Source organism: Chrysemys picta, chromosome 2 (genome assembly GCF_011386835.1).
Source record: "Chrysemys picta bellii isolate R12L10 chromosome 2, ASM1138683v2, whole genome shotgun sequence".
NCBI classification, from domain to species: Eukaryota; Metazoa; Chordata; order Testudines; family Emydidae; genus Chrysemys; species Chrysemys picta.
This window is the reverse complement of record NC_088792.1, coordinates 113,242,170-113,268,705: the sequence shown is the minus strand read 5'-3', so window position 1 is coordinate 113,268,705 and position 26,536 is coordinate 113,242,170. Positions and strand designations below refer to the sequence as shown.

The 26,536-nt window shown below is 43.9% G+C and overlaps 2 long non-coding RNA genes across 4 annotated transcripts in view; one reads left to right on the top strand and one right to left on the bottom strand.

Annotated features, from left to right (window-relative positions):
* LOC122172366 (uncharacterized) overlaps nt 1-26,536 on the top strand; it is a 364,131-nt gene that overhangs the window by 9,909 nt on the left and 327,686 nt on the right. The gene's annotated exons all lie outside the window — the stretch shown is intronic.
* On the bottom strand, nt 6,726-25,122 carry LOC101948878 (uncharacterized). Its single transcript, XR_010598468.1, has 3 exons — nt 24,757-25,122; nt 16,939-17,266; nt 6,726-9,746 (listed from the first exon to the last, which is right to left on the bottom strand). It is a non-coding gene; the product is annotated as an uncharacterized LOC101948878 (long non-coding RNA).

Here is a 26,536-nt window from a genome sequence, read left to right as displayed (position 1 = left end):
ACCAATGTGGACATAAGAACAAATGGGTATAAACTGACCATCAACAAGATTAGGCTTGAAATTAGACTAAGGTTTCTAACCATCACAGGAGTGAAGTTCTGGAATGGCCTTCCAAGGGGAGCAGTGGGGGCAAAAAAACAAACTGGCTTCAAGACTGAGCTTGATAACTTTTATGGAGGGGATGGTATGATGAGATGGCCTACAGAGGCATGTAGATGATCTTCAAGTGCCAGCAGCGAACATCTCCAATGACTGCTGATGGGACACTAGATGGGGGGGGCGGGAGGGGGGCTCTGAGTTGCTAGAGAGAATTCTTTCCCAGGTGTCTGGCTGGTGGGTCTTGCCTACATGCTCAGGGTCTGACTGATCACCATATCTGGGGTTGTGTAGCGGTGCAGACTCACCCCTGCGGCACCTTCTGCTGGTAGTCTCTGGGAAATAGCTCTGCCAGCCTTGGAGCACCCTCTGCAGGTCAGTGATCTGCCTTGCTGCTGGCCCCGTGTCCCTCCCAGACCCTGGTGCCCTTTTATCTGGGGTGCTGCCCCCTGACAGTACTCCCACAGTTCTGGGTCTCCCCCTCCCAGGGGAACCCCCACCCACTAGTCCCCACCTTGCCTTAGTATAAGGCTACTGCCAATTATCAACTAGCTCCTGTGCCCTGGGGCAGACTGCAGTATCAGCCACTCATCACAGGCAAGGTTGGGTTTGGACCTGCTGCCTCGCTCTATAGCTGGGCTGCCCGTAGGCCCTCAGCTAGGCCTGCAGCCTGGGGGTTTTCCTCCCCTCCCCCATTCCACTCCCAGTACCCGGCTCAGCTCCCTAGCAGACAGGCCCCTCTTTCTCTCTGAACACACAGAGAGAGTGCTTCTAGGCCTCTGGCTCACAGCCTTTTTATACAGGCCAGCTGAGGCCTGATCGGGGCGTGGTCCAGCTGCAGCCACTTCCCCAATCAGCCCAGCTTTTCTCCTGCCACAGCTCTTTCCCAGGGCTGTTTTAAGCACTTCCAGGCAGGAACGGAGGACCACCCCGCTGCAGGTTGGGAATGATTTTTCACCCAGGTGAGATTGGCAGTGGACTTGTGGGGCATAGGTGCCAACTCCATGGGTGCTCCTGGCTCAAACACCCACGGAAAAAATAGTGGGCGCTCAGCACCCACCAGACACAGCTGTTCGGCGCTGCCACCGATCAGTTCTTTGGCAGCTGGAAGAGGGGCTTGGGGAGGGTGGAGAGCAGTGAGGAGTGGGTGGGGCTTTGGGAGAGGGGGCAGAGCAAGGGCAGGAAGAGATGGTGCAAGGGCAGGGCTTCGGGGGAAGGTGCAGAGTGGGGGCAGGGTCTCAGGGTGGAGCACCCCTAGGGAAAAATAAAAGTCAGGGCCTATGCTGGGGGGTTTTCACCTTCCTCTGTGTAAGCGGGGGAATGGTCCCGCTATTGTGGGGAACTTTCCTGGCTTCTGCACTACCCCGGTGAAGTGGACTAGCGAAAGGATCTGAGTCCCCGCTCCCACTTCCTTTACCCAGAGGCCTCCCTGCCCTTGAGGGCTCCCCTTCCACTCTCTTGTCTGGCTGAGTCCTCGTAACCCCAACAAGGCTGGGCCCAGGATTCCTGGGGGGCTCGACCCCCAACCCTGCTGTGGTCACCTAGGACAGGGGCTAGGGTGTCCCCACTCCGGGGTACTCTCTTTGCACTGGGCACCTCCCTGACCCACTGATTATTCCATACAATTTAAAGCAAATACAAGTTGTTTAATTAACAATTAATTTTAAAAAAGAATAAGGAAAAAATGGGAAAGGTTAAAGGAAAACACATCACCCTGCTCTGTGGCAGGGAACATTACAAACAGTGTCTTTGGTACGTCAGGGCAGTTCAGTCTGTTCCTTGTAGGTCCCAGGCCTGCTTCTCAGGCCCTGTCTGTGCTGCAGGGACGCTGCGGGTTGGACACTTGCTCTGGTGGTGGCCACACGCTCTCAGGCTCTAGGTGGCAGGACCCTTCTTCCCAGCGTCGCCCCCGCCCGGTCGGGGTTATGATCCCCCTGCAAGTTTGGCCTGCAAGGCCTCTTGGCTGAGGCGTCTCCCTGTGCTGGGCCCACTGCCCAGGGTTCCCCTCACTCTCCCCAGCTGCTCACCACACTCGGACTGCACACGGCTCCGGACTGCCCCAGCCCCAGCTCCGGACTGCTCCAGCCCCGGCTCCAGCTCCACTCTGCCTCAGCACGGCTGCTGCTGCTGCTCTGCCTTCAGCTCCCTGGGCTGCTTGTCTGGCCTCTCTGGCTCTGGTTGCTGCAACTTTGCCCCCAGCACAGCTCTGCTCTGCAGGCTGCTTCTGTGACTCTGCTCCCAGCTCTGACCTGCTTCCTGGCTGCTTGTCTGGCCCCTCTGGCTCTGGTTGCTACAGCTCTGCTCTCTCTGGGCTGTGCTCTGGCTTTGGGGCTGCAGCTCTGCTCCCAGCAGCTCGGCTCGGGCCCCTGCTCTCTCCTTAGCTCGGCCCCACTCTGTCTGTCTCAGGCCATTCCAGTTCACACGGAGGACGGGACCCCCTCTGGCCTCCTGACTCCCTGATTAGCCTGCCCGCCCTGTCAATCAGGCTGATCTGGAGCATTGGCCTCTCCCCATTGTTCCTGGGGACAGTCAGTCTCAGGCTCCTGATTTGCCATCGACCCTTCCCCTTTTAGTGCTGGGAGCTAGCAACCCAAACACCCCCACTGAGTGTTAGTAAGGGGGCAACAGTCCCCTTACATCTGCAGCATGGGTCACTTGCCGGTTTAAATTAGAGTAAATGGTGGATTCTCTGTCATTTGAATTCTTTAAATCATTGAAGACTTCAGTAACTCAGCCAGAGGATAGGAGTCGATTACAGGAGTGGGTGGGTGAGGTTCTGTGGCCTGCAAGGTGCAGGTGGTCAGACTAGATGATCATGATGTTCCCTTCTGACCTTAGAGTCCGAGTCTGACTCTATAAATGGTTACTTACACCAAAAATCACACAATTTTCAGATTGCTTCTAAGTCCTAAGAGACCAGTCACTTACCCCAGATCAACTGGTATCCTAGGTCTTACACCAGCGACAATGCCTGTAGCCAATCCTATAATAAACTAACTAAAGGTTTATTAGCTAAGAAAAAGAAATGAGTTATTGAGAGATTAAAGCAGATAAAATATATGTGCGGGTGAGTGACAGTCTATAATTCCAAATGGTAGCAGAGATGTAGTAATCTGCCAGTGTCGCAAAAGTCTCTCAGGGCTCCCCAGAATAATTCTGGAGATCTCCATCTTCCTGTTAGTTATTCTGCTCTGTAAGAATCCAAACAGTGCATAGATGCAAGATCTTTCCTTGAATCCATACTTATCACTACTGCTTCTTCTCTCAAAAAACAAGCTGACAGCGTCAGCACCCACATGTGCTCTTTCTTTGATTGGCAGAGCGAGATGAGCACATTTGGAGTCTTTGATCTCTGATCATCACACACAATGACCACTTGCCTTCAAATGTAAAAGAATTAGCACTTTCCTGTTAAAGTTCTTCATTTGCATTACACGAGGCTCCTTCTCCTTTGATAGGTTATTTAGTTACAGGGGTATATACAATGTAAATGTTTGCTGTTGCATTATAACAAAATACAAATAAATGAAAACAGTGCATGCAGCATCCCATTAGTTTTCATGAAGTTTAAACACTGAATACATTTTTATACATTTAACAATCAGATTGATCTGTACTAATACACAATTTAATTGGCCTGGCTTCCAGCTGTGAGTTTCAGTTTTCAGCTGAACCTACAGTTTTGATCAGAGCTGGTATCAGCATCACAAACCCATCCTGATTTCTTGGAAAATATTCATTATTCAGTGAACACTTGGGGTGAATGTTTTCAGCCTGCTGATTCTTAGCAAACTGTTAACTCTTTGCTTTTCAGCATTTGTAGTGCATGTTTGGTCACCAAAGTCACTTGGTATCATGTCTGCTCCCTGGTGGGATGAGTGAAATTTTTGAAACTAGGGAATAGCAAATGCAGCATTTTCCAGTATAAGGTTTGAACAAATAAACATTATGCTAAAATCCAGGAAATGTTTGAGGTGTGCAAACCTCTTCATGAATGAGATCCCACAGTTACTCAGCTTAGTCACGTGCACATCCTGATGATTCTGTTTTTATATTCAACCAGCTGTAACTTTGATATCCTTCTATAACTGAGGATGTGTCTTCACTGCACATTTAACATGGGCTTTTACTTGCATTTTAGCCCAACCTCCTCCTACCATCCACACACGAAATCTCCGACCTGGGTTTGGAAGTGCTTTAAGCCTGGGTTAGCTGAACCAGCTGGGGATGTGGGTTAGAGGCCAGGTTCCACTTTTACCCAGGCTCGGGCATGACTAGTTTACAGTGAGGACATAGGCAAATTCAATTGTATGCTGCAGTGCCCTTCCCACCATTCCCTCTGAAGGACAGACAAGTTCTACTGTAATTGACACAGTTGACAGGAAGAGAATCCTGGAGCAGCTCAGTGCAAAGTGCCCTGTGATATGCCCCCAGACAAGTGCTGGTGAGAGCAGTAACAGAGAAGGCACAGTAATGTGGAGGGAGCTTTCCTGTGGGGATGCTCACACCTAGGTTAGGCTAACTTGAGTGTTCAGACCCAGGTGCCCATCACCCTGGTTAACTGCAGCAAAGACATAGCTGCCAAAGTATCTGTATGGTTTGCGACGTTTTTCCTTCTAGCTCCTTAAACAAAACAAGATTCTACACTGAGAGTTCTAAAGACCACAAAACCTGGATACTTTGCAACTTGATTCCTTATTAGAAAATAACTGCTGGGCTTGATTGTGCCCTGGAGAGAGCAGGTGAAATTTAGTTGATTTCAACTGAGTAACACCCACGCAGAGCAGTGCTGCTTGGCCCACTGTGCATATTAATAAATGTTATACAATAACCACCTGAAACTATCTCACAGGAACTTCCCCATAGCCCTTTCTTGCTGTGAGAATGGATTCTTTAGTTATTTTAGCCAAAGAGACTGCATTCCAAAGGCAGATGGTAATCACATGTTCAGATTTAAGCAGACTGAAGACATGAGAGGGAGAGAACAAATTGGTGGAGCTTAAAAATGCCTTTTTGGAGTCCAAAATCCCCAATTTTATATCCTGTGAAGCTGTGTGCATGCACAATAAGACCTACAGCTTCTTGGACATGGAATCAGTGAAACAGCTTTCATCAGACCTTACATCTGCTGGTGCCCCAGGATATTCAAACAGTAACTAATGCCAGAAAGCCAGATATGTGTCTAAATATGGGCAGATTGTGTTTTATTTGGTTGGGTTGTTTTGCTGAAATTCTCTGAAGTGTACAAATAAACAGTTTGATTATACTCTAGCTAAATAAAGGAAAAATTACTGTAAACAAACGTATGAGACTCTTTGCTTCCCGGACTTTGTCTGCCCTGCAGCAAGGTGCCATGTATGTGTGGAGCATAGCATTTTGGATCATTATAATTGCTCTTCCTGGCATAAGTGAGACATCTGTTCCTCCCCAAATACTGGATGGACAAAAATATCCCAGGCGGTAAATGTATAACCATTAAATATTATGTAGCTTCTGGTTGTGTTTTCAGTTCTTAGTTGTTTCTCACTGGCTCAAGTGAAACAGACTTGGACTTGTAGATTTAGGACTAAGGCAAGCTAAAAAATGAAATCACTTGTTTCAAATACATCTTCCACAAAAGGGCTCATCATTTTCCATTATGCCCTGAAAGCTCCATAGGCATATGCTCCCTCTCAGTGGTATGGTGCAGCAAAGAGACAGCATGTGGAGGTTGCAAAGAAGGAAAAGGCATCTACTCAGTAGCAGCCCTCGCATTGTGTGTGTGTGTGTGTGTGTGTGTGTGTACGCACGCCAGGCAGGAAGAAATTCAGCACCATGTATTTGGGAGCCTGAGCTGGGAGTCTGGAGAACAGACCTTCGAAGTGGCAAGACAAGTAATGTGGGCAGCAACTCTATAAGGGCCCTATCAAGGTTTCAAGCCTATCTCCCTTCCTGAGTAGGTTTTTTCCTCTCATACCTATATTAGACTTTTGTCTAAAGAGGAGAAAATATATTTAGTAGGTGTGATGAATGTGGGGATGCTCGGTGGAGAATATGGATTTCTACCCCATAATGTGGTTTATGTATAAGATTTCTGAGGTGGTGGGTGGGAATGTCAGGGAAGCAGACAGTTTCAGCATACTCCCCCCATAGTCACAAGGCCTGTGATTGCAAGCCATTAAGGCTGACTGGGTCTAATTGCCAAACAATGGAATATGTCTTAGAGCAGGGGTTCTCAACCTTTTTCTTTCTGAAGCCCGCCCCCCAACATGATATAAAAACTCCATGGCCCACCTGTGCCACAACAACTCTTTTTCTGCATATAAAAGCCAGGGCCAGCTGTGCCGATGCGGTTCTGGCAGAACCCAACTGAGAATGCCAACTCAGGACAAAATTGCTCAAACAGGGCAGTTACAGCCCAAGGCTGGGGTTTTTCCACCTCTAAGGCAAACCAAACCAGCCAGACTAAGAGGACTTCGGTCTCACCCCACTGGCTAACTGCGAGTCTCACAAGCAATTTCCTTAGACACTCCGGTTTCCCAGTATCACCAGCAGTACCACTCGTTATGGGGACAAATGGTTATGAAAACCAATACCCAAATAAAAGAAAAAAGGTTTTCCTGATCCCAAAGGACCAAGCCCCAGACCCAGGTCAATATACAAATCAGATCTTACCCACAAATCACGCTGTTGCCAATCCTTTAGAATCTAAAATCTAAAGGTTTATTGATAAAAGGAAAAAGATAGAGATGAGAGTTAGAATTGGTTAAATGGAATCAATTACATACAGTAATGGCAAAATTCTTGGTTCAGGCTTGTAGCAGTGATGGAATAAACTTCAGGTTCAAATCAAGTCTCTGGAGTACATCCCCAGCTGGGATGGGTCCTCAGTCCTTTGTTCAGAGCTTCAGCTTGTAGCAAAGTCCCTCCAGAGGTAAGAAGCAGGATTGAAGCCAAAATGGAGATGAGGCATCAGCCTTATATAGTCTTTTCCAGGTGTAAGAACACCTCTTTGTCCTTACTGTGGAAAATTACAGCAAAATGGAGCCTGGAGTCACATGGGCCAATCCCTGCATACTTTGCTGAGTCTGAAGGCATATTTGCCTTCTCTCAATGGGTCCATTGTATAGCTGATGGTCCTTAATGGGCCATCAAACAGGCTAGGCAGAGCTAATCTCAGCTTGTCTGGGATGTCACCCAGAAGCATAGCATAAGTTTGCCATACAGACAGTATAGAGCCAATATTCATAACTTCAACTACAAAACTGATACACACATATAGACAGCATAATCATAACCAGTAAACCATAACCTTGTCTAGGACACCCCGTTTAACCCCCTTTATACAAGATTTGGGTGCCATTACAGGACCTTGGTTGCGATAATGATCTATATGGTCCCAGTTTATGTCAATAACGTCAAACCAGCATTAGGGGGCAGCAAGCAGGGCAACTGCCTGCGGGCTCCACAGCACAGGGGGCCCCGCAAAGCTAAATTGCTCAGGCTTCGGCTTCAGCTTCGGCTTCAGCCCTGGGCTCCAGTGAGTGTAATGCCATCCCTGCACTCTGGTTTATTTTGGCGGACCCCCTGAAACCTGCTTGGGGATCACCAGGGGGCCGCGGACCTGTAGTTGAGAACCACTCTCTTAGATAGTCTGGTCTGGCTGTCTGACTTGGGTGTGTCTGTGAAAAGTCTGAGGCAAAAGGGAGACTTCACACCTTGGCCTTGTGCAGGGCGGGGTAGAAAGGCCACTAAGCAATATGGTAATTAGGCTCAGGCTCGCACACCAGCAGGGTGGGGCTTTGGGGGAAAAGAGAAGCGGGAGCAGTCTGGGGGCAGAGACCACTTTTTGTAGAAGGAAAACAGACGAGTTTTTAGTTAGTCTCTAAGGTGCCACAAGTACTCCTGTTCTTTTTCCTAGAGATGAGGCTGGGTCCCAAGAGCTCCTGGGCTTCCTAAAATAATGTAATTTGGGTCTGTTCTTTCCCAGTGACTCAAGAGGGAAGCCTATCTAACTTAGCTAGCAGTAAAGTGTAAGACTAAATATGCATGTTGGTTGTTTTGAAATTATTTTCTCTAATGCTTTGTTCCATTTGCTAATAAATGTATTTGTCCCAGGCTCCCAGAAGTGGAAGAGACAGGTGTCCAGTTGGACCTGCCCAGTTATAGGTGGTGGACATAGTTGGGTGTTGTTTCCTGATCCCAGTATAAAAGAATTGCAAAAGCACCCAACACCTCAGCGATGCAGAGGCCAGAAAGGGAGCAGAGATGTAATCTGCCTGGTAACCATTTTTTTAATATAACTTTTTTTTTTCCTGACTACTAAAACAACAAGGAGTCTGGTGGCACCCTAAAGACTAACAGATTTATATGGGTATAAGCTTTCGTGGGTAAAAAATCCATTTCTTCAGATGCATTGAGTGAAAATTACAGATGCAGGCATTATTATACATGAAGAAAAGGGAGTTACCTTCAAGTGGAGAACCAGTGTTGAGAGGGCCAATTCAATCAGGTTGGATGTAGTCCACTCCCAATAATGGACGAGGAGGTGTCAATACCAAGAGAGGAAAAGTTGCTTTTGTAGTGAGCCAGCCACTCCCAGTCCCTATTCAAGCCCAAATTAATTCACAAATGAATTTTAGTTCTGCAGTTTCTCTTTGAAGTCTGTTTTTGAAGGTTTTTTTTGTTGAAGAATGGCTACTTTAAAATCTGTTATAGAATGTCCAGGGAGATTGAAGTGTTCTCCTTGTGTATGTTACTGGCTTTTGTATGTTACCATTCCTGATGTCCGATTTGTGTCCATTTATTCTTTTAAATAGAGACTGTCCAGTTTGACCAATGTACATGGCAGAGGGGCATTGCTGGCACACAATGGCATATATCACATTAGTAGATGTGCAGGTGAATGAGTCCCTGATGGTGTGGCTCATGTGGTTGGGTCCTCGGATGGTATCACTAAAGTAGATACGGGGACAGAATAGGCAACGAGGTTTGCTACAGGGATTGGTTCCTGGGGTGGTGTGGTGTGTAGTTGCTGGTGAGTATTTGCTTCAGGTTGGGGGCCTGCCTCCCTTCCTGACTACTGTTTCTCGTTATTTCAAGTATTACTGGGCTGGAAAGGGCTAATGGCTGGGAGTGGTATGTGAAATGGGAGTTGTCAAGGCAGTCAGGAAAATTCAGGAGGGGAGGGAAAAAAAGCTCATGGATTTTATATCATTTCCATAATTTTTCTGTTGTTTTCTTAAACTGAATTAAATCCTGCTGCTGCCAACACTTGTGCACATACTTAACTCTAAACACAAGAGTAGTCCCATTAACTACAAAAGGACTATTCATGCACTTAAAGTTAACGTGTATAAATACTGAAATACTGGTAGAATTCGGGCTCTGGGCATGAGAGACCAATGAGCCAGCACTCAGAATTATCTGCTCTATGCCTCACTCTTTGGGTTGGTCTCCTTCTCGCTCTCAGTGCTGCTGGGTCGGAGAATAGCATGAAATTAGCTGATTGCATGACAATCCTCTGTTAATGCTTTTGAAAGCCAAAAAATGTTTTAAATTATCGTTAGAAAGTCATTGAAATACAATGAAAGGGAAATTCAGTATTTCTACCCTTATTGTCTGTCTCTTTGGCTCTCTGCATCCCAAATAGGCATTGATCTCCTTGTTGCCTGGAAAAAAAAAAAAGATGAGAGGAAAACACATCTAGAAATGTTTTTATCCATCTTTTTATAGCTCATTTCTCACTCCACCTCCAGACACTAATACTTCTGAGCTAATTAATTAAAAACCATTAAGGCATAATAGAAAACAGCTGCAAAAGCATTTTGTTTTGTTTTTTAATTATTTTCTTATCTTCTCTATACAAAACCTTCCCAAATCTAAATAAAAACCCTTTTTAGACCAGCAAAAGAAAAAAAAATTCACAAATCCAAAAAGGATGATATTAAAAATATTTTCCAGAACATCTTAATCTTGCGTCATTCCTCTATCTCCCTGACTCAGTCCTTCTCATTTGTTACTACACAGAAATTAACTCTTTATAAACCAGCAAACTTTCTGTTAAAGATCAGTAAATTCCCTCTCTAAAGATCAGTATCAAGTGACACACACATTTAAGAAAATAGTGAGGTCATTCATATTTATTCTCTTAATGCTTTTGCAAATAACCATTTTATAAAAGCAATAACATACTTAAGGGTGTGCAAATGTTTTCTTCAATGCCACTAAGCATTTAGTTGAAATATGATTTTTATAGAAAAATATATATATATATTTTTTAGTTCTGTTCAGATATACATTGTGGCAGATAAAGAATCAGGCAACATGCTTATAATAACTTCTTACCCTGGGACAATAAAATAAAGTTTGTCCTAATAGACCATTTGTTATCCTGTGTTTATGACAGGTGGGAATTGTATGGCACAACAAATATATCTTTAAAAAAAAATTCATGAGTGTAATAAAATACCAAAAAAGTTCTCTGTTATTTATATCAAAGCAACATTTTTAGTATGCTTTTTTTTTTCGTTCGGCTCTTGCCTCCCCCAGACTCCTTTGTCTCCCTATAGTTATCTAAAATTAATAGAAAGTTCTGAGACCTGTTAAAAAAATGATATAGTGAGGTAGACAAGAGCAATACATTTTCAAACCTGTAGAAAGAACTCTGAAAACTGATCTCTGCTCAGAGAAGAGCAAATACCTTGATTTACAAATAGCTAAAAGTATGAATTTTTTCAAAGATATTTTAATTAAAAGGACAACTTTAAAAATATTATTTGTCTTTTCTGTTTACAACTGATTAATTCTGATTTCATGGTGTTGCACCATAGTGCAGAGCATATGAGCACATAATTTGAATCTGATTTAAAAGTCTCTGCTGCTTGTCATTCTGTGGTGGTGAGCTTCTCTTAAGTTGTTGGAGTAAAGGAGGTTACAGGACAGTACTATTCCCTCTTCTCTAGTAAGAGAAGAGAGAGCTTATCTTCTTCTTTCATTTGTCTTGGGAGTGGACTGATCCCATAGGGCTCACCTTTGTTGGGGGAGTGAAAGCTCATCAGCTAAAAGCATCTGATATGGGGAGCATCCAGAGAAACTGGCGCCTGGCTTTAGGAATTCCAGGTGTTCCCTTCCCAGCCATCCTACCAGTAGATGGAGCAGCAACAGCACCGGAGGAAAGAATGGTTTCTAGCTGAGAATCCTTATCCACTTCTCCTTCTAAAGCTCTGTTCCCCAACTGGCTCCTATCCCCACCAATGGGGGTGGGGAGGAGACACTGACACCAGCTTCCTCTCCCAAAGATGCATGTAATGATTTTTGTATGAATACTCTCCTCGATAGGGTCTTGTGAATATTGTATCAGGTATTCAAATGCTTTCTGAGGAAAGATCCCTGAACCCTCCAGTTTCACTGTTTTATAGCAATGCAAATTTTTCTCTAGTTAGATCTAAATGATGAAAACTAGAGGTGGTCACAATTTCTTCAAGTGTTTTCAATCAAAACAAAACAAAAAAGGCCTTCCTGTCCCCTCCTAAACTACTTTTTTGCAAAAAAGTAATTTCTATCTAAATGTTCTAGTTTTGTGATGGAAAAACTGAAAACTTGCTTCTAAAAACCAAAAAAACCCATGATGGAAACTCAAAATTTTTCATTTGCTGACATTTCACAAAAGAACATTACCAGACACTTTCTGTCTAGCTCTAATGATAACATCTGTAGAAAATGCAATGGGTATAATAGAAGTATGACACAAGAGTGTCTGTGATTCCAGTCCTCAGTCACATGATATGGATCAGGGTTAGAAAGGTTACACTTCTATCACACAGCAAGGGTTACTAACCACTGGTTGGGGCAGATCGTACAATGCTGAGAGCCAGAGTGGAGCTCGACACCAGTCCACATTGACTTATTGTGGGGACTGTTTTGAGGTTCAGGGGTTTGGTTCAGGCTCATCTTTAAGAAGGACTAACCCACTTCTCACACCCAATCTTTTAAACTTTGCAGTTTAGAAAAAGTTGGGGAAATTATTATAATAGAACATCTGCAGGCTTTGCCAAAACCAGATACAGAAATATTAAAACATTGAGATTGGATTGGAAACCTGTGTCGACACAGCCTGTCGCTAAAAGTCAGCGTGTGTAAGAGGAGCTGAATTAAGGTTGCAGTACTTTGTTGGCACTCTCCTGACGACAAAGCCGCGTTCACACTGCCACTTGCATTGGCAACATTTTTGTCTCTCGCAGGGGGCTTTTTTAAGCCTCAAAGTATGGACAACTGTCCAAACTGAATTTCTACAACTTTATACAGATTTGTTCATGACTGCTAGGTAAAGCTTGAAAATATGCCTTTGGCACATGTAAATTATTCTGGCCATTTGCAAGGCGTAACTTGTACTGCTAATTGATTGATTGCTTTGTCCGTGAGCAAATTTCACCTATCTGTCAATTCCCACCTCTTTTTTTTTTCTATAGACAAAGCCCAATTTCTGCTCAGATCGTCTCCGTGGGCCTTGACTTGAATTGTTTTCACAATGGGCCCTTAAAATACCTTTTTGTTTAAATGAGTGACATCATTTAAGTTCACGCCTGTAAATTACATTGAGAAACGCAATACATGGCTTCAGGGTTCCTTCCCCACTCTAAACTCTCTGGGGTACAGATGTGGGGACCCGCATGAAAGATCCCCTAAGTTTATATTCCACCAGCTTAGGTTAAAAACTTCCCCAAGGCACAAATTCCTTTCCTTGTCCTTGGATGGTATAGCTGCCACCACCACGTGATTTAAACAAACATTCAGGGAGGGGCCATTTGGAGCCCTATTCCCCCGAAAATATCCCCCCAAGCCCTTTCACCCCCTTTCCTGGGGAGGCTTGAGAATAATATACCACCCAATAGGTTAACAAAGTGACCACAGACCAAATCCCTGGTTTTTAGGACACGGACAATCAATCAGGTTCTTAAAAGAAAAAAAATTATTAAAAAAAGAGTAAAAGAATCACACCTGCAAAATCAAGATGGAAGATAACTTTACAGGGTAAATTAAAAAGATTTAAAACACAGAGGATTCCCCTCTGACTCTGCTTCCCAGTTACAAAACAGGAATAAAATTACCTCTTAGCATAGGGAAAATTCACAAGCTAAAACAAAAGATAATCTAACACATTTCCTTGCTATTACTTACAATTTCTGTAATTTTAGATGTATCAGTTCAGGATCTTTTTAGGGGCTGGGTTACCTGCTTGGTCTCTCTCTTTGTCCCAAGAGGGAACCAAACAAAAAGCACAAACAAAACCTCCCCCTGCCCCAATTTGAAAGTATCTTCTTTCCCCATTGGTCCTTCTGGACTTGAAATTAACCCCTTACATGTAAGTGATTCTGTACCTCTGGCCAGGAGGGATTTGATGTTACTGCATACATAAAGGTTGTTACCCTTCCCTTTACATTTATGAAACATGGTATATTCAATACAATAAAATTTGTATTGGGAGAAATTGTTACCGTTTTTAAAAAAAAACCCTATCAGGAAAGGAGCTAAATTCTTAAGGGAAGATTCGTAAAAGTCCAGAAAATGCCAATCTGGGTCTCAAGAGTTTACTCCTTTCCACTAACGTAATAGTTTGTTCATCCACCACAAACGATATGCCAGGCAATTTAATCTTTTTTCCTGGGAATAAGAAACCTTGATTTGGTTTTATATTTAAATGGTAATGAATCAGAGTCTATTCTATTCATTCTGAGTACAATTACAGTACAAAGGGTTCAGCAGAAACTGAAAATCTAAACAAGATCAGTAAAGTTGCCTTCTTTTTTACTCATCCTGCCTTCACTGGCAAGGCAACAGTTGTATCTGGTTTAGTTTGGGCATCTCTTCCATATTTGCTGTGACATTTCTCTTTGCCTATTTCCTCATAAAGCCAATCAAATTATTGGACTGCATTCACAGATGATGTTTAAAGTGGTATAAGTGATGTGGGTTGTGTGTGTGACTTACATGCTAAGGGGCCAAAAGAGAGATGGCTGGTGGTGGGGAACAGCAAGTAACAGGAAGGTATAAGAAGTCGTAAATTGTGGTGGTGTTCTATCCTGCCCCACAGGGCCAGATTCAGTGTTTGCTCCAGGCAGTGCTCCATAAAGGTTATTGCATCAGAGGATACTAGTTCCAGAGCTACCATACCTGCACTGGGGGGCTGCACCATGTCCTGGAACGCCTGAATAAGGAAAGTGTAAACTGCCTCCCATCTATTCTTGGAATATAGAACAGGGGTAGGCAACCTTTCAGAAGTGGTGTGCCGAGTCTTCATTTATTCACTTTAATTTAAGGTTTCGCGTGCCGGTAATACATGTTAATGTTTTTTAGAAGGTCTCTCTCTATAAGTCTATATAATATAACTAAACTATTGTTGTATGTAAAGTAAACAAGGTTTTCAAAATGTTTAAGAAGCTTCCTTTAAAATTAAATTAAAATGCTGATCTTACGCCGCCAGCCTGCTCAGCCCGCTTCCAGCCTGGGGTTCTGTTCACCTAGGCCTGCAGTGGGCTGAGCGGGGCGACTCGAGGTCAAGGCAGAGGGCTGGGGGGGTGTGGAAGTGCAGGGCAGAAGGCTGGGGTGCTCGGCTCGTGGGGGTGCTCCCAGCCCCCTGCCCTGAGCGGCTCCTGGCAGGGGGCTGGGAGGGATATGCCCTGTTCCACCCACTTCCCCCAGGCCCATCCCTACCTCTTTCTGCCTGCTCTATGGAGCAGCGAGCATGCTGTCGCTTGGCTCCGCTTCGCTCCCCCTCGCAAGGGCCGTCGCCGGCAGGGAGAGGGAGGAGGAGGGGCACAGGGGCCGGAATGCACCACGTTATGGGAAGAAACAGGGGAGTGGGGGAGCTTGGCTGTCGCAGGACCAAGCTTCTGCCTCCTGGCCCCACAGGAGAGAACGGTGGGCGGGGGGGCTGAGTGGGGCAGGGGGCCAGGACCCCCCCCCCCCCCCCGCTCTCCCCTGCTGGGGCAGGAGGCAGAAGCTTGGTCCTGCGGCAGCCAAGCTTCGCTTCTTCCCCCAGCATGGCGCTTTCCGGCCCCTCCGCCCCTTCTCCTCCTCCTCTCACCGGGCAGGCAGCGTGCCACTCAGAATCGGCTTGCATGCTGTGTTTGGCACGTGTGCCATAGGTTGCCAACCACTGATATAGAACATGCCTCTGCCTCATGCTCTTTAACTTAAATCTTTCATTGTTTTGGGGGTGGTGATTAAGGAAATAAGTGTTCCATTATGATTGATAAATCTAGATTTGTTAGACTTTGTAAAAATAGATATATGTGTTTGCAGTTCCCTTAGTAGGTGGTGATTGTCTTTTGTCAATGAAGCTGTCATTTGGGAAAGGGGGAAATTTAGATCTGGACTGGCTGCGTCCTGAACAATTTAGAGGGAACTGGCGAGCATAATCCTTTGTCCCAAGACTGCCAGACAAAGTACCACACAAGTTTGTTTGAAAAGATGCCAAATTAAGTCTTCTAGACTGGAATCACATTGTTCAAATTTGAAGTCAACATTCTTTTCTGTCCTAGATAGTGAGTGTATGTGGCTCAAACTTCACGACGTTTTAATTGTTTTTGAAGGGTACTATATGTCAAACTTAATAGAGGTAGCTGAGAAATTCTTATTTCAGAAGCTGGGATTTTAAGGACATTCTTATACTCAACAATTAGCTTTAAAAATCCTTCCTGAACTCGTCCATAGAATTTCTGGGGCAACCCCATAGAATGCACCTTTCTATTGGATCAAATTGCCTCTTTGAGCCAAATTTTATTTTGCCAAATGTGGCTCTTCAGTCACACACTATGACCTGTACCTGAACTTCTGTATTTCACCCAGCTAGGGTATAGCAGGAGTCTCGCATGTTTTACGCAAGCTGGAGCTCAGGAAAAATGTAACTATGAGCTGTGCACTGCCAGATGAAAAGTCTAGTTCTTTGGACAATAGGCTTGCTTTAGTTCTTTGAGAAATGTTATGTATTCACAGAATTCATGGATTCCAAGGCCAGAAGGGACCACTGTGATCATGTCATCTGGCCTCCTGCATAACACAGGACACAGAAATTCACCAAAATAATTCCTAGAGCAGATCTTTTAGAAAAACATTCAATCTTGATTTAAAAATTGTCAGGGGTGGAAAATCCACCATGACTCTTGGTAAATTGTTCCAATGATTAGCTACTTTCACTGTTAAAAATGTACACCTTGTTTCCAGTCTGAATTTGTCTAGTTTACATTTGCAGTCATTCGATTGCTACACGTTTCTCTGCTACATTGAAGAGCCCATTATTAAATATGTTCCCTATGTAGGAGTTTACAGACTGTAATCAAGTCATCCCTTGGCCTTCTGTTCATTAAGCTAATTAGATTAAGCTCCGTGAGTCTATCACTATAAGATGTTTTCTGATCCTTTAATTATTCTCATGGCTCATCTCTGAACCCTCTCCAATTTATCAACATCCTTCTTGAATTGTGGGTACCAGACCTGGACACAGTATTCCAGCAGTGGTTGCACCAGTGCTAAATACGGAGATAAAATAACCTCACTACTCCTGTAGACTAAGCAACTTGAGAACCAGCTAGGCTTTTCATAGCTTTAGAGCATCATGTTCAATAAACCATTGATATTGCTGCCCACCATATGTAGACTAAGAAATGTAAGTGAGAGAAAACATTCTTGACAGTCTTGCAGAACCTCCCCGCCCCCATCATTTAGAACCCGGAGGCTGGCTGTCGTGACTGCTAATGGCTATAATTGGATGCCGGAAAAAAAACCCTAAATTCCAAAGGATCAGTGTACACTGAGAATGTTGCTAGGGTGATTCACTTGTAGTAATAATTATGATCCTCCTACCTTCAAAAGTGGAGGAAGAGGAAAGGTAAAAGGTTTCCAGGCTTTTCTTATTTGTGAAACATCAGGCTGTGGGATTGCTAGCTTCTGGTAGGAGATCTGCATCTGGCCCGTTCCCAGGCCAGTAGTGCCAGTAGAGACTGCTGGTATTTGAAAGTGCATAGGTGAAATTGACAAGTAAAGCTTTACTCAGAGCCAGCTTACTTCAGAGGCTAAATATAATGTATATGAAATCCAGTAGGGGAGGTCCTGTCTGCCCAGAGGAGACTTCTCTGCACAGGGTGGCACTTCCTTCTTCTTTTCACAAGTGCTGTTTGTCCTATTGCCAGTTCTGTAAAATAGTTTAAACAGATTTCTCTAAAACATGAATGACGTTGTTCATCCGTTTAGTGCAACAAATGTGGACATATTACTGATTGTACTGTTGTGGATGCTGGGTCTTTCAGGAGAAAAAATATCCCCAGGCATTTGATTTGTGCTAGCACTCTATCAATATTTTAGTGCCTCTTCAGTTTTGCAGAATTTAAGATTTAATTTAAAATTCCATGAGTTGGGCGCCTGGGTGCTATGGTAATACAAATAGTTTTCATTTTATTATTATTGTTATTTAAATATCTAATCTTTATCGCTTCAAAGAAAAACATTCCGACTGTAAGCAGATGCAATGCCTTGCTCCTGAGTTTCCAGATGGAAACGTTTAAAGGACATGCTATGAAAGATTGTGCCAGCAATGCCCCTCTGCCATGTACATTGGCCAAACGGGACAGTCCCTCCGCAAAAGAATAAATGGACACAAATCGGACATCAGGAATGGTAACATACATAAGCCAGTAAGTGAACACTTCAATCTCCCTGGTCATTCTATTACAGATTTAAAAGTCACTATCATTGAACAAAAAAACTTCAGAAACAGACTTCAAAGAGAAACAGCAGAACTAAAATTCATTTGCAAATTCAACACCATTAATCTGGGTTTGAATAGGGACTGGGAGTGGCTGGCTCACTACAGAAGCAGCTTTTCCTCTCCTGGAATTGACACCTCCTCATCTATTATTGGGAGTGGACTACATCCACCCTGATTGAATTGGCCCTGTCAACACTGGTTCTCCACTTGTGATGTAACTCCCTGCTCTCCATGTGTCAGTATATAATGCCTGCATCTATAACTTTCACTCTATGCATCCGAAGAAGTGAGGTTTTTACTCACAAAAGCTTATGCCCAAATAAATCGGTTAGTCTTTAAGGTGCCACCAGACTCCTTGTTGTTTATGCTATGAAAGAGTGAGTTGTCTTCATTTTGATTTCAGTGATGTGTTACTTCTGGAGCCTAATTATCACAATCACAAGTTACCTATCAGTATTGTCGTACTATTAATTACTGGCTCTAAAGAGTACTTTACATGTTCAGAATGCTTTAGAGGTGATAATCAACCCTCATAACAATCCTATGAGATAGTTAGATAAGCATCGTGATCTCCCTTTTATAGAAACTGAGACAGACAGGCTAAGAGACTTGCTCAAGGCCATCCAGTGAATCAGTGACAGAGCCAAGTTTAGAATTTTCAGTCCCATGCACAGTGGGCAGAACTCAAGTAGAGCACTGCTGCTTTTTTCCTTATTCTGACCCTGGACCATCCTAACAGTTTATTTAATCATGATCCTTCCAATTTCTAGTGATACCTGTAAAAATCACACATATAGTACCATGAAAATGGAGCACACTGGATTCTTTTATACCTGCATCCTTATAAAATATCAGAATAACAGCCAGCCTATGTCTAAATAATTTCAATCTGTATTATCTACCAGTTACTAGAGACTCTGAAAAAATTCTGTATTGGTTCATATTTCATCCAAAGAATAGAGCACATAGAATCATCTAGGAACACAGGAATTGCCATACTGGGATCAGATCCAAGGCCCATCTAGTTCAGTAGCCTGTCTCTGACAGGGGCTGGTACCATATATTTCAGATGAAGCTGTAAAAACCTCACAGTAGGTAGATGTGGAATAATCTGTGCCCCCACCCACATCCTTAATCCCTAACAGAGACTGGTTTAAACTATGAAGTGTAGAGCCCTGAAGCATTTCTTCTCACCTGCTACCACAACTCTTTTATAGAAATCACCTTGATGTCACTTATTGTGGAAAAGTTACAGCAAAAAGCTCCCAACAAAATCATGATTCACTCAGTCATCAAGCTCTCATTGCCAAAAATGAGTGGAATCTGCTTTATTAATTGCATGCCATAAATTTAAAATGAAAATAAAGAGGACTAACCAGTTCTATCCTTAAATGAAAATTAACCAAATGCAACACCTCCCTTTTGTAGAATCGATAACCATTTGGAGCATCTTCTGGACAAATGAAAAAATGTAATTGTTTTCCTTCAGCTCTGCTGGAAATAAGGTACTTGTTGCTCTTTTCACTCAGCACTGAAATAGTCTCCTCAGGTTTTTTCACTGAAGATATGCGCACACAACTTCCATTAACTTCTCAAGAGGTATTTATGTGTTACAGAAAAATGTAGCACTTGTGAGCCTTAACACTACTATATGTGAAATAAATATAACAGGTCATATTTTCCTGTGTCTCAAAAAAATAGAAATAAAAATCAGGACCAGTACAGGCTCATGAACATAATTCCTTTTAATAGTATTATTGAGCTCTTACATAGCCCGCCTTTCATTTTTGGAGATCAGTCTTTTACAAAGATTGGGATAATCCTTATCTCCGTTTAAGACATGGAGAAACTAAGGGCTTACGCGCTGGTTCGGTGGCAGGCAATCGAACTTCTGGGTTCGATTTATTGCGTCTTGTCTGGACGCGATAAATCGAACCCAGAAGTGCTCGCCGTCGACTCCGGTAATCCTGCTCGGCACGAGGAGTACACGGAGTCAACGGGGGAGCCTGCCTGCCGCGTCTGGGCCACAGTAAGTTCGAACTAAGGTACGTTGACTTCAGCTACGTTATTCACGTAGCTGAAGTTGCGTACCTTAGTTCGAATTGGGGGGTTAGTGTAGACCAGGCCTCAGACACAAAGAAATTTGTGATTTCCCCCCCTCCCCCCCCCCCCCACACACACATAAGGTCACACAGTGGCAGCCTAGGAGGGGAAACCTGGTCTCCCGATTGCTAGTTTTAAAGCACTTTCCAGCGCAGTTGTTTTAAGGAGTAGGGTTTAGCTGAATAATTGTTTGTGGGTGGATTTAAAAAAGGAATAATTCTTATGAAGTTGTAATGGAACCACTGGACACCCTTTAAATGATATTTAAAATAGATGTTAGAACTGTTCAGGATTTTTTTTTCCCATTGGAAAACGCTGATTTGTTGAAACTGAAACTTTTCATGGAAACATATCAGTTTAGACAAAAATGTTTCTCAGGCCCAGGGTGGAATTTCTGTTCAGAGAGCAAGCGAACCCAGAATTTCCAATAGCCTGGTAATCAAGGGTCTCTCACTTGGGATGTGGGAGAGATCCAGGTTCAAGTCCCTAGTCCAAATCAGGATGAACAGGAACTTGAACCTGGGTCTCTCTCACATGCCAAGTGAGTTCCCTAACTATTGGCTATTCTGGAGTGGTGCTCTCTCCTTTCATGAAAAAATCTTAAAAGGTCTGTTTGTTTGTTTTTTCTTTTAATGCAGAATGAAAACAAATATTGAAACCTCAATATTTTTTGTGAAACAGAATTCTTTGTTTCTGGCCAGCCTTAGTAGATGGGCCTGTGATGCAAGTGTACAAATGAGCCACTTGCATGTGTAGACCAAGCATTTCCCTCCTAGTTTATTTTTAGGAAAGGTAACACTGAACACACAAAAGCAACAGAGGGTCCTGTGGCACCTTTAAGACTAACAGAAGTGAGGTTCTTACCCACAAAAGCTTATGCTGCCAGTACTTCTGTTAGTCTTAAAGGTGCCACAGGACCCTCTGTTGCTTTTTACAGATTCAGACTAACACGGCTACCCCTCTGACACTGAACACACAATCAGTCCTGCTCCTAGGCAAGAGAGCAAAGTTGAGTGGATGGGTGCCGCAATGGTGGCCATCTGTATATTCTAAAGTGTCTAGGAGCCAACTGCCCTTCTAAACTTATTGATGGCTTTCCCTAATTAAGGAGTTATCAAACAGCACTCTGCAATGCTGCTAGGTTTATAAATACAATGGATCTCTATGTAGAAAAATGGTTCACTTGATGGTTTTTAAATTTTCTTTGTATCAAAGCTTTATAAAATAAACCATGGAAAGCCTCAGCTAACCATTACAAAATGCATAAAAGAAGCATAATAAAAAAGTTTTGAAAGTGGAAAAACAAATTAAAAGAATAACTGACAAATGTGACCATACATAACAGAAACAATCTGAGGATAAATTCTGTTCAGTTAAATGTTTTGCAACCCCATTGACTTTAATGGGAGTTTTTATCTGAGAGTGAATCAGACACAAAAAAGAAGTCAAATTCTGCTAATACACATTTATTCAGATAACTCATTCCGTGAAGGCTATGTACATATACAATTTATCTTTGGCAGTTCAAATAAATATGAAAAGGCTGCCAAATCTGTCTGTATGGATCCCAATAATTTAATATGTTTCAGGATATTTATTGAAAAAGTGAGAGAAGGCATTTTATCTTAATAGGATATATGGATAAACTCTTTTAGAACAGGGAATATTTCAGAAGAATAGATATGAAAAATAGTAATATTTGTGAGGACTTAAATGAAAACTGTCTTAATTGTTTAGAGTGACTTTCATTTGCAAGGTCGCACAGAGTGTTACAAATGCCAATAAGTAATGGTACAAATAAAATGCATAGAAATCATTCCACCAACCACTGAAATACGGTCACCTCTAGGATGAAATATGAAAACCATGCCACAGCAATACTACTAAACTGTATAGAACAAACGGAAAGACTACCATATCCAGTTGAAACTGGGGTGGGAATTTAGGTAGGCAGAATGGAGCTATCCAAAACAGGAATTTGGCCAGAAAAATGGAGTTAATACCACTACTCCTATGAAAAGTGCATGGAATCTTTGAACACAAGTGGTCAGAAACTCAGTCGTACAGCTCAACCAAAAAACAGCACTGTCAACATCATAGTGCCCTCTAGCATCAAAATGGGGCATTGTTACTGAATGGGTCAGATGGGAGAGTTCCACCACCTGTATCACCAGTTCATTGAAGTACCTGGTTTTTCCTGGAGGTCCCCCATCCTGGCCTTGTTTACTGTGTAAAAATTGATACAATCACTACTTCAAATGGTGTGACTGCAAAAAAAATATTTACGAACCAAATGTTCATATTTTAAGTGAACCCCTTGCTTCTAACATGCCACTGTCGACTAAACTCGCGCCATTCTTGGGGCAAAAGATTTGCAGCATTTCTGGAGCACTAAATTTTTCTGATTATAGAAAGCTGGCCAGGAGGGAGCAGCTTTTCAAAGCTGGCTCAGATCTCTGCACCATCCCCTGCCTTCCCTCTTCATTCTCCCTGGCAACTCTCCTTCTCCACCCAGTCTCCTTGTCAGCTGACACTCAGCACCTGCTTAGCTAACCAGCATCACACTTCATGTTCCTCTTCGCCTGGCCCTGCTATCTCCTGGCCAGCAGGGATTCTCGCCATACAAGTCCTCTTCCTATTAAAATTGCCTTTTCCCTCTACTCCCTCTAGCTCTAATTATCTTCCTGCTTCTCCTTTCCATACTTCCCAAGTTGTTCTGCCCTCTCTCCACTGCCCCGTGCTGTCTACTTGTTTGCTTCTGCTTCTCCCACTCTGACTCCTCGCTATTTCTTTTGCTCTTCAGCTACCCTTCCCCGTTTCCCCCACATCTGTCCCATGGTCCCAGATGTTTTTCTATCTCTTCCCTCTCCCACAACTGTTCAGGATCGCCAACCCCCATCTCTTGTCCACCTCCCAGTTGCTTCCCATCACCACTCCCCTGAATTATAGAATAAAATCAAGGAATGAAGGAGTCAGATAATTTGGTTGCAACAGTATTAAAAACTTCCATCATTATTCTTCTTTCTTGGGATAAACATTATTGTTTGTTTCAATGAGGCGGGGAAAGTGGTTTCTGGAGGCTATTTATATAGTGGAAGTGGCAACTAATGAGCAAGAAGTCATTAATCAGTGTGCAGTTGCAAGCATAAAATCTTCCTGAGGCCAAATTGTGGCCTTGCTTACATCTATGCTCCTCTTTTTTTTTCAAAATCTTTAACCACAGAATTGAGGCAACAACCTACACTGTGCACGTAAAGAAATAGCTTATTTTCAGTTGAGCTAAGCATTTCAATTTCGCTTTAGGAAAAGATCTTATTTCTTTATATTTACTGGCTTTCATGTAAATCAGTCAAAGCTGAAGCCATTGTTAGTATAGGGCACCATTCCAATAGAGTTGCACCCACTTATACTACCAGTAATGAATTTGGTTAATTGTCCTTAACTGTGCATTTAGGACTCAATTCTGCAAGGTGCTGAGCACCCTGAAGTTCATTAACTTCACTCAGTCTGAGTATATTTACTTCAATACTCATCAACTGTGAGATTGGGACCCTCACAATTCACTCATGGAAAATGTAGCCTGTAGCATTAATGAGGAATTGTCATTTTTGTGAAAAAAAATAACCTGAAGTTTTCAAGGCTCTGATTTACTAAAATCATTCCGTTGTCATAGAATAATAAAATAAGCTGCCTTTGTTTCAGAATAGAAACAATAGCACCAGGAGTTTATAGGGAGATTGTTCTAAACTTGATTGATTATACTTATTATATTTATGATTTGCTGCATGCAATTGAGACTCGTGAGTTATTCTGTTCTGGCTATTTTGTGCGTCAGTAACGTAGGTGGCTAAGAATGCTAAGAAGGCAGTGCTTTGCATATCTCTGTGACATTATGAACTTGGGGACGTGCTTGCTAGAACACAGTAATCTTGCTACATTTTGGAAACTAGAGCATGATGTTTAGAAGATAGGAGCTTTAAGTGTTGTCTGTATCACTAGTCTTCATTACAATTACATCAGCCTAGATTAGTCATTAATCAATATGGCTTATAAACTTTAAACACCAATTTTTCAAGAACCAAAACTGCACCTGCTTTTGCTGTTGTAATACATTCTGAAGAAATCATGACTCTGAACATGAGAAACAAATATAGTGGGAGCCTACTTGTGTTAGGTTTTTATTTTAATAATTCTTTTAAACTGAGTTTTCAAAAGGATCTTTTTACATTCAAGAATCAAGGTGGTAAAGTTACATCAAAACTACTGTAATCCAGTATGAAAGAGTTGGTGCACTGAAACTGTGGATATTACCTCTTATGACATGCTGTGAAATTTCCCTGTAACTTTACATTTAAGTAAGTGTGTGTGTGTGTGTGTGTGTGTGTGTGTTTAGAAATAGACAAACAAAATGGAATTCATTTGAGTGGGGGAGTCAAAGGATGGATCTTTAGTAGAGGTGAGCAGAACCTCTTTCTGGTCTAGTTGATTGAGTATAGATTTAAGAGCCAGCACCTCTTGAGTTCTATTCTTAGCTTTGGCCAGACTAGTTGTGGGCCTTTGGCATTAACCTTCTATGGTGTTTCTCCTTTTGTTAAAAGTTGATCATACCACCTGATGGTACTTGTCTACCTCACAAAGATGCTGAGAGCTTTAATTTATGTGGTGCAGTTCTCTAAAGTAATAGATGGAGTTCATGTGGTTTTGGTGAATCCAAGTACAGTAACTCCTCACTTAAAGTCGTCCCGGTTAACGTTGTTTCATTATGTTGCTGATCAATTAGAGAACATGCTTGTTTAAAGTTGTGCAATACTCACTTATAATGTTGTTTGGCAGCCGCCTGTTTTGTCCACTGCTTGCAGAAAGAGCAGGGTGGAACCAGGGTGGACCGGCAGCTCCCCGCTCCCCTAAATTCCCTGTGCTGCAGCCTCCCAGCAGGCTAGCAATTGCTGGGCAGTTCAGCTGTCCCTCCCCGGACTGCCATGTGCTGCTTCTGCCCTCTGCCTTGGAGCTGCTCCCGGGAGCCTCCTGCTTGCTGTACGGGGGGGGGGGGAAGGGGCTAATGTCAGGTTGTCCCCCTCCCCCCTGCTCCTGCCCCATGCTTACCCAATCTCCATAGAGCAGGAGGGAGATACGACAGGGCTCAGGATGGAGAGAGCTTGCTGGCAGCAGGGTCTGTCTCAACTTGCTGATCTACTTAAAAAGGCAATGTACTTAGAGTGCTGTCAGCGTACTTAAAGGTGCAATGCGCATCTCTCTCTCTCACACACAGATGAGTCTCTGTCTCTGTCTGCCATGCTGTCTCCCCTCCCTCCATTTATGCTGCCTTGTAGAGTGTGAGGCTACATTAACAAGGTGTTAACCCTTGAGGGCTCAGCTGTTCTAGTTCACCATTTAGCAGTAAGGCATTCCCTGGGAAATATCCCACCCTTTTCCACCCGCTGACTTCACCACCTCAACCGAGCTTCACAATTATCATTGCTGTGTACAGTATTAAATTGTTTGTTTAAAATGTATACTGTGTGTGTGTGTGTGTGTGTGTGTGTGTGTATATTTTCACCACATGTCTGGTGAAAAATTTTTCCCTGGAACCTAACCTCCTCCCCCCCCCCATTTACATTAATTCTTATGGGGAAATTGGATTCGCTTAACATCATTTTGCTTAAAGTTGCATTTTTCAGGAACATAACTACAATGTTAAGCGAGGAGTTACTGTAAGTTACTTGGCTCACAAGGGTTTGTGACCCCAGATGTTCACTTGGAATTTAGGGTTTGCTTGAATCTGAAAACTCCAAGCAAAGCCTAGAAAAACACACAGCGTTTGAAACAAAACTGGTGAGTTTTCTGACTTCATCCCCTCCTGTAATGGAATGCTAAACTGTATTTTACTGTTCAGCCACTAATAGGGTTACCATACGTCTGGATTTTCCCAGACATGTCTGGCTTTTTGGTCCTCAAATCCCCATCCGGGAGGAATTTCCAAAAAGCCGAACATGTCCGGGAAAATAGGGAGGCATGGTAAGGGGACCGCCTCCTCCCCAGGGTTCAACTTTCCCGGCTCCCGCCACTCTCCCCAGCGCAGCAGCTGCTGGAGCCCGGGAGGAGGCGGCTGCGAGCTGGGATGCCGCCAGCCGGTGCCGTTCGGCCAGGCCTGGGGCCAGGCCGGAGCCGCTCAGGTGGGGCCAGGGGTGCTCGGCCGGAACCGGGGCCCGAGCCGAGCCGGAGCCACTGGGACCGGGGCTGGGGCTGCTCAGCCAGTGCCGCTCGGCCAGGGCTGGGGCTGGAGCAGCTTGGCCAGGGCCAGTCGGGCCGGGGGTGCTTGGCCGCTGGCCGGAACTGGGGCCCAAGCCGAGCTGGGCCAGAGCGACTGGGGCTGGAGGTGCTCGGCCGGCGCCCTAGGCCCCGGGCCGGAGCCGCCGGGGCCGGAGCCTCTTGGCCGGCCGCCGGAGGGAGCCACTTGGCTGGGGGGGCCGGACTGGACCGCATCTCCTCGCGGCCCCCCCCAGCCCCAGCCCCAGCCCCAGCTTACCTGCTCCCTGCCTGTTTCAGGCTTCCTGCGAACATTTGATTCGCGGGAAGCAGGGGAGGGGGAGGAGC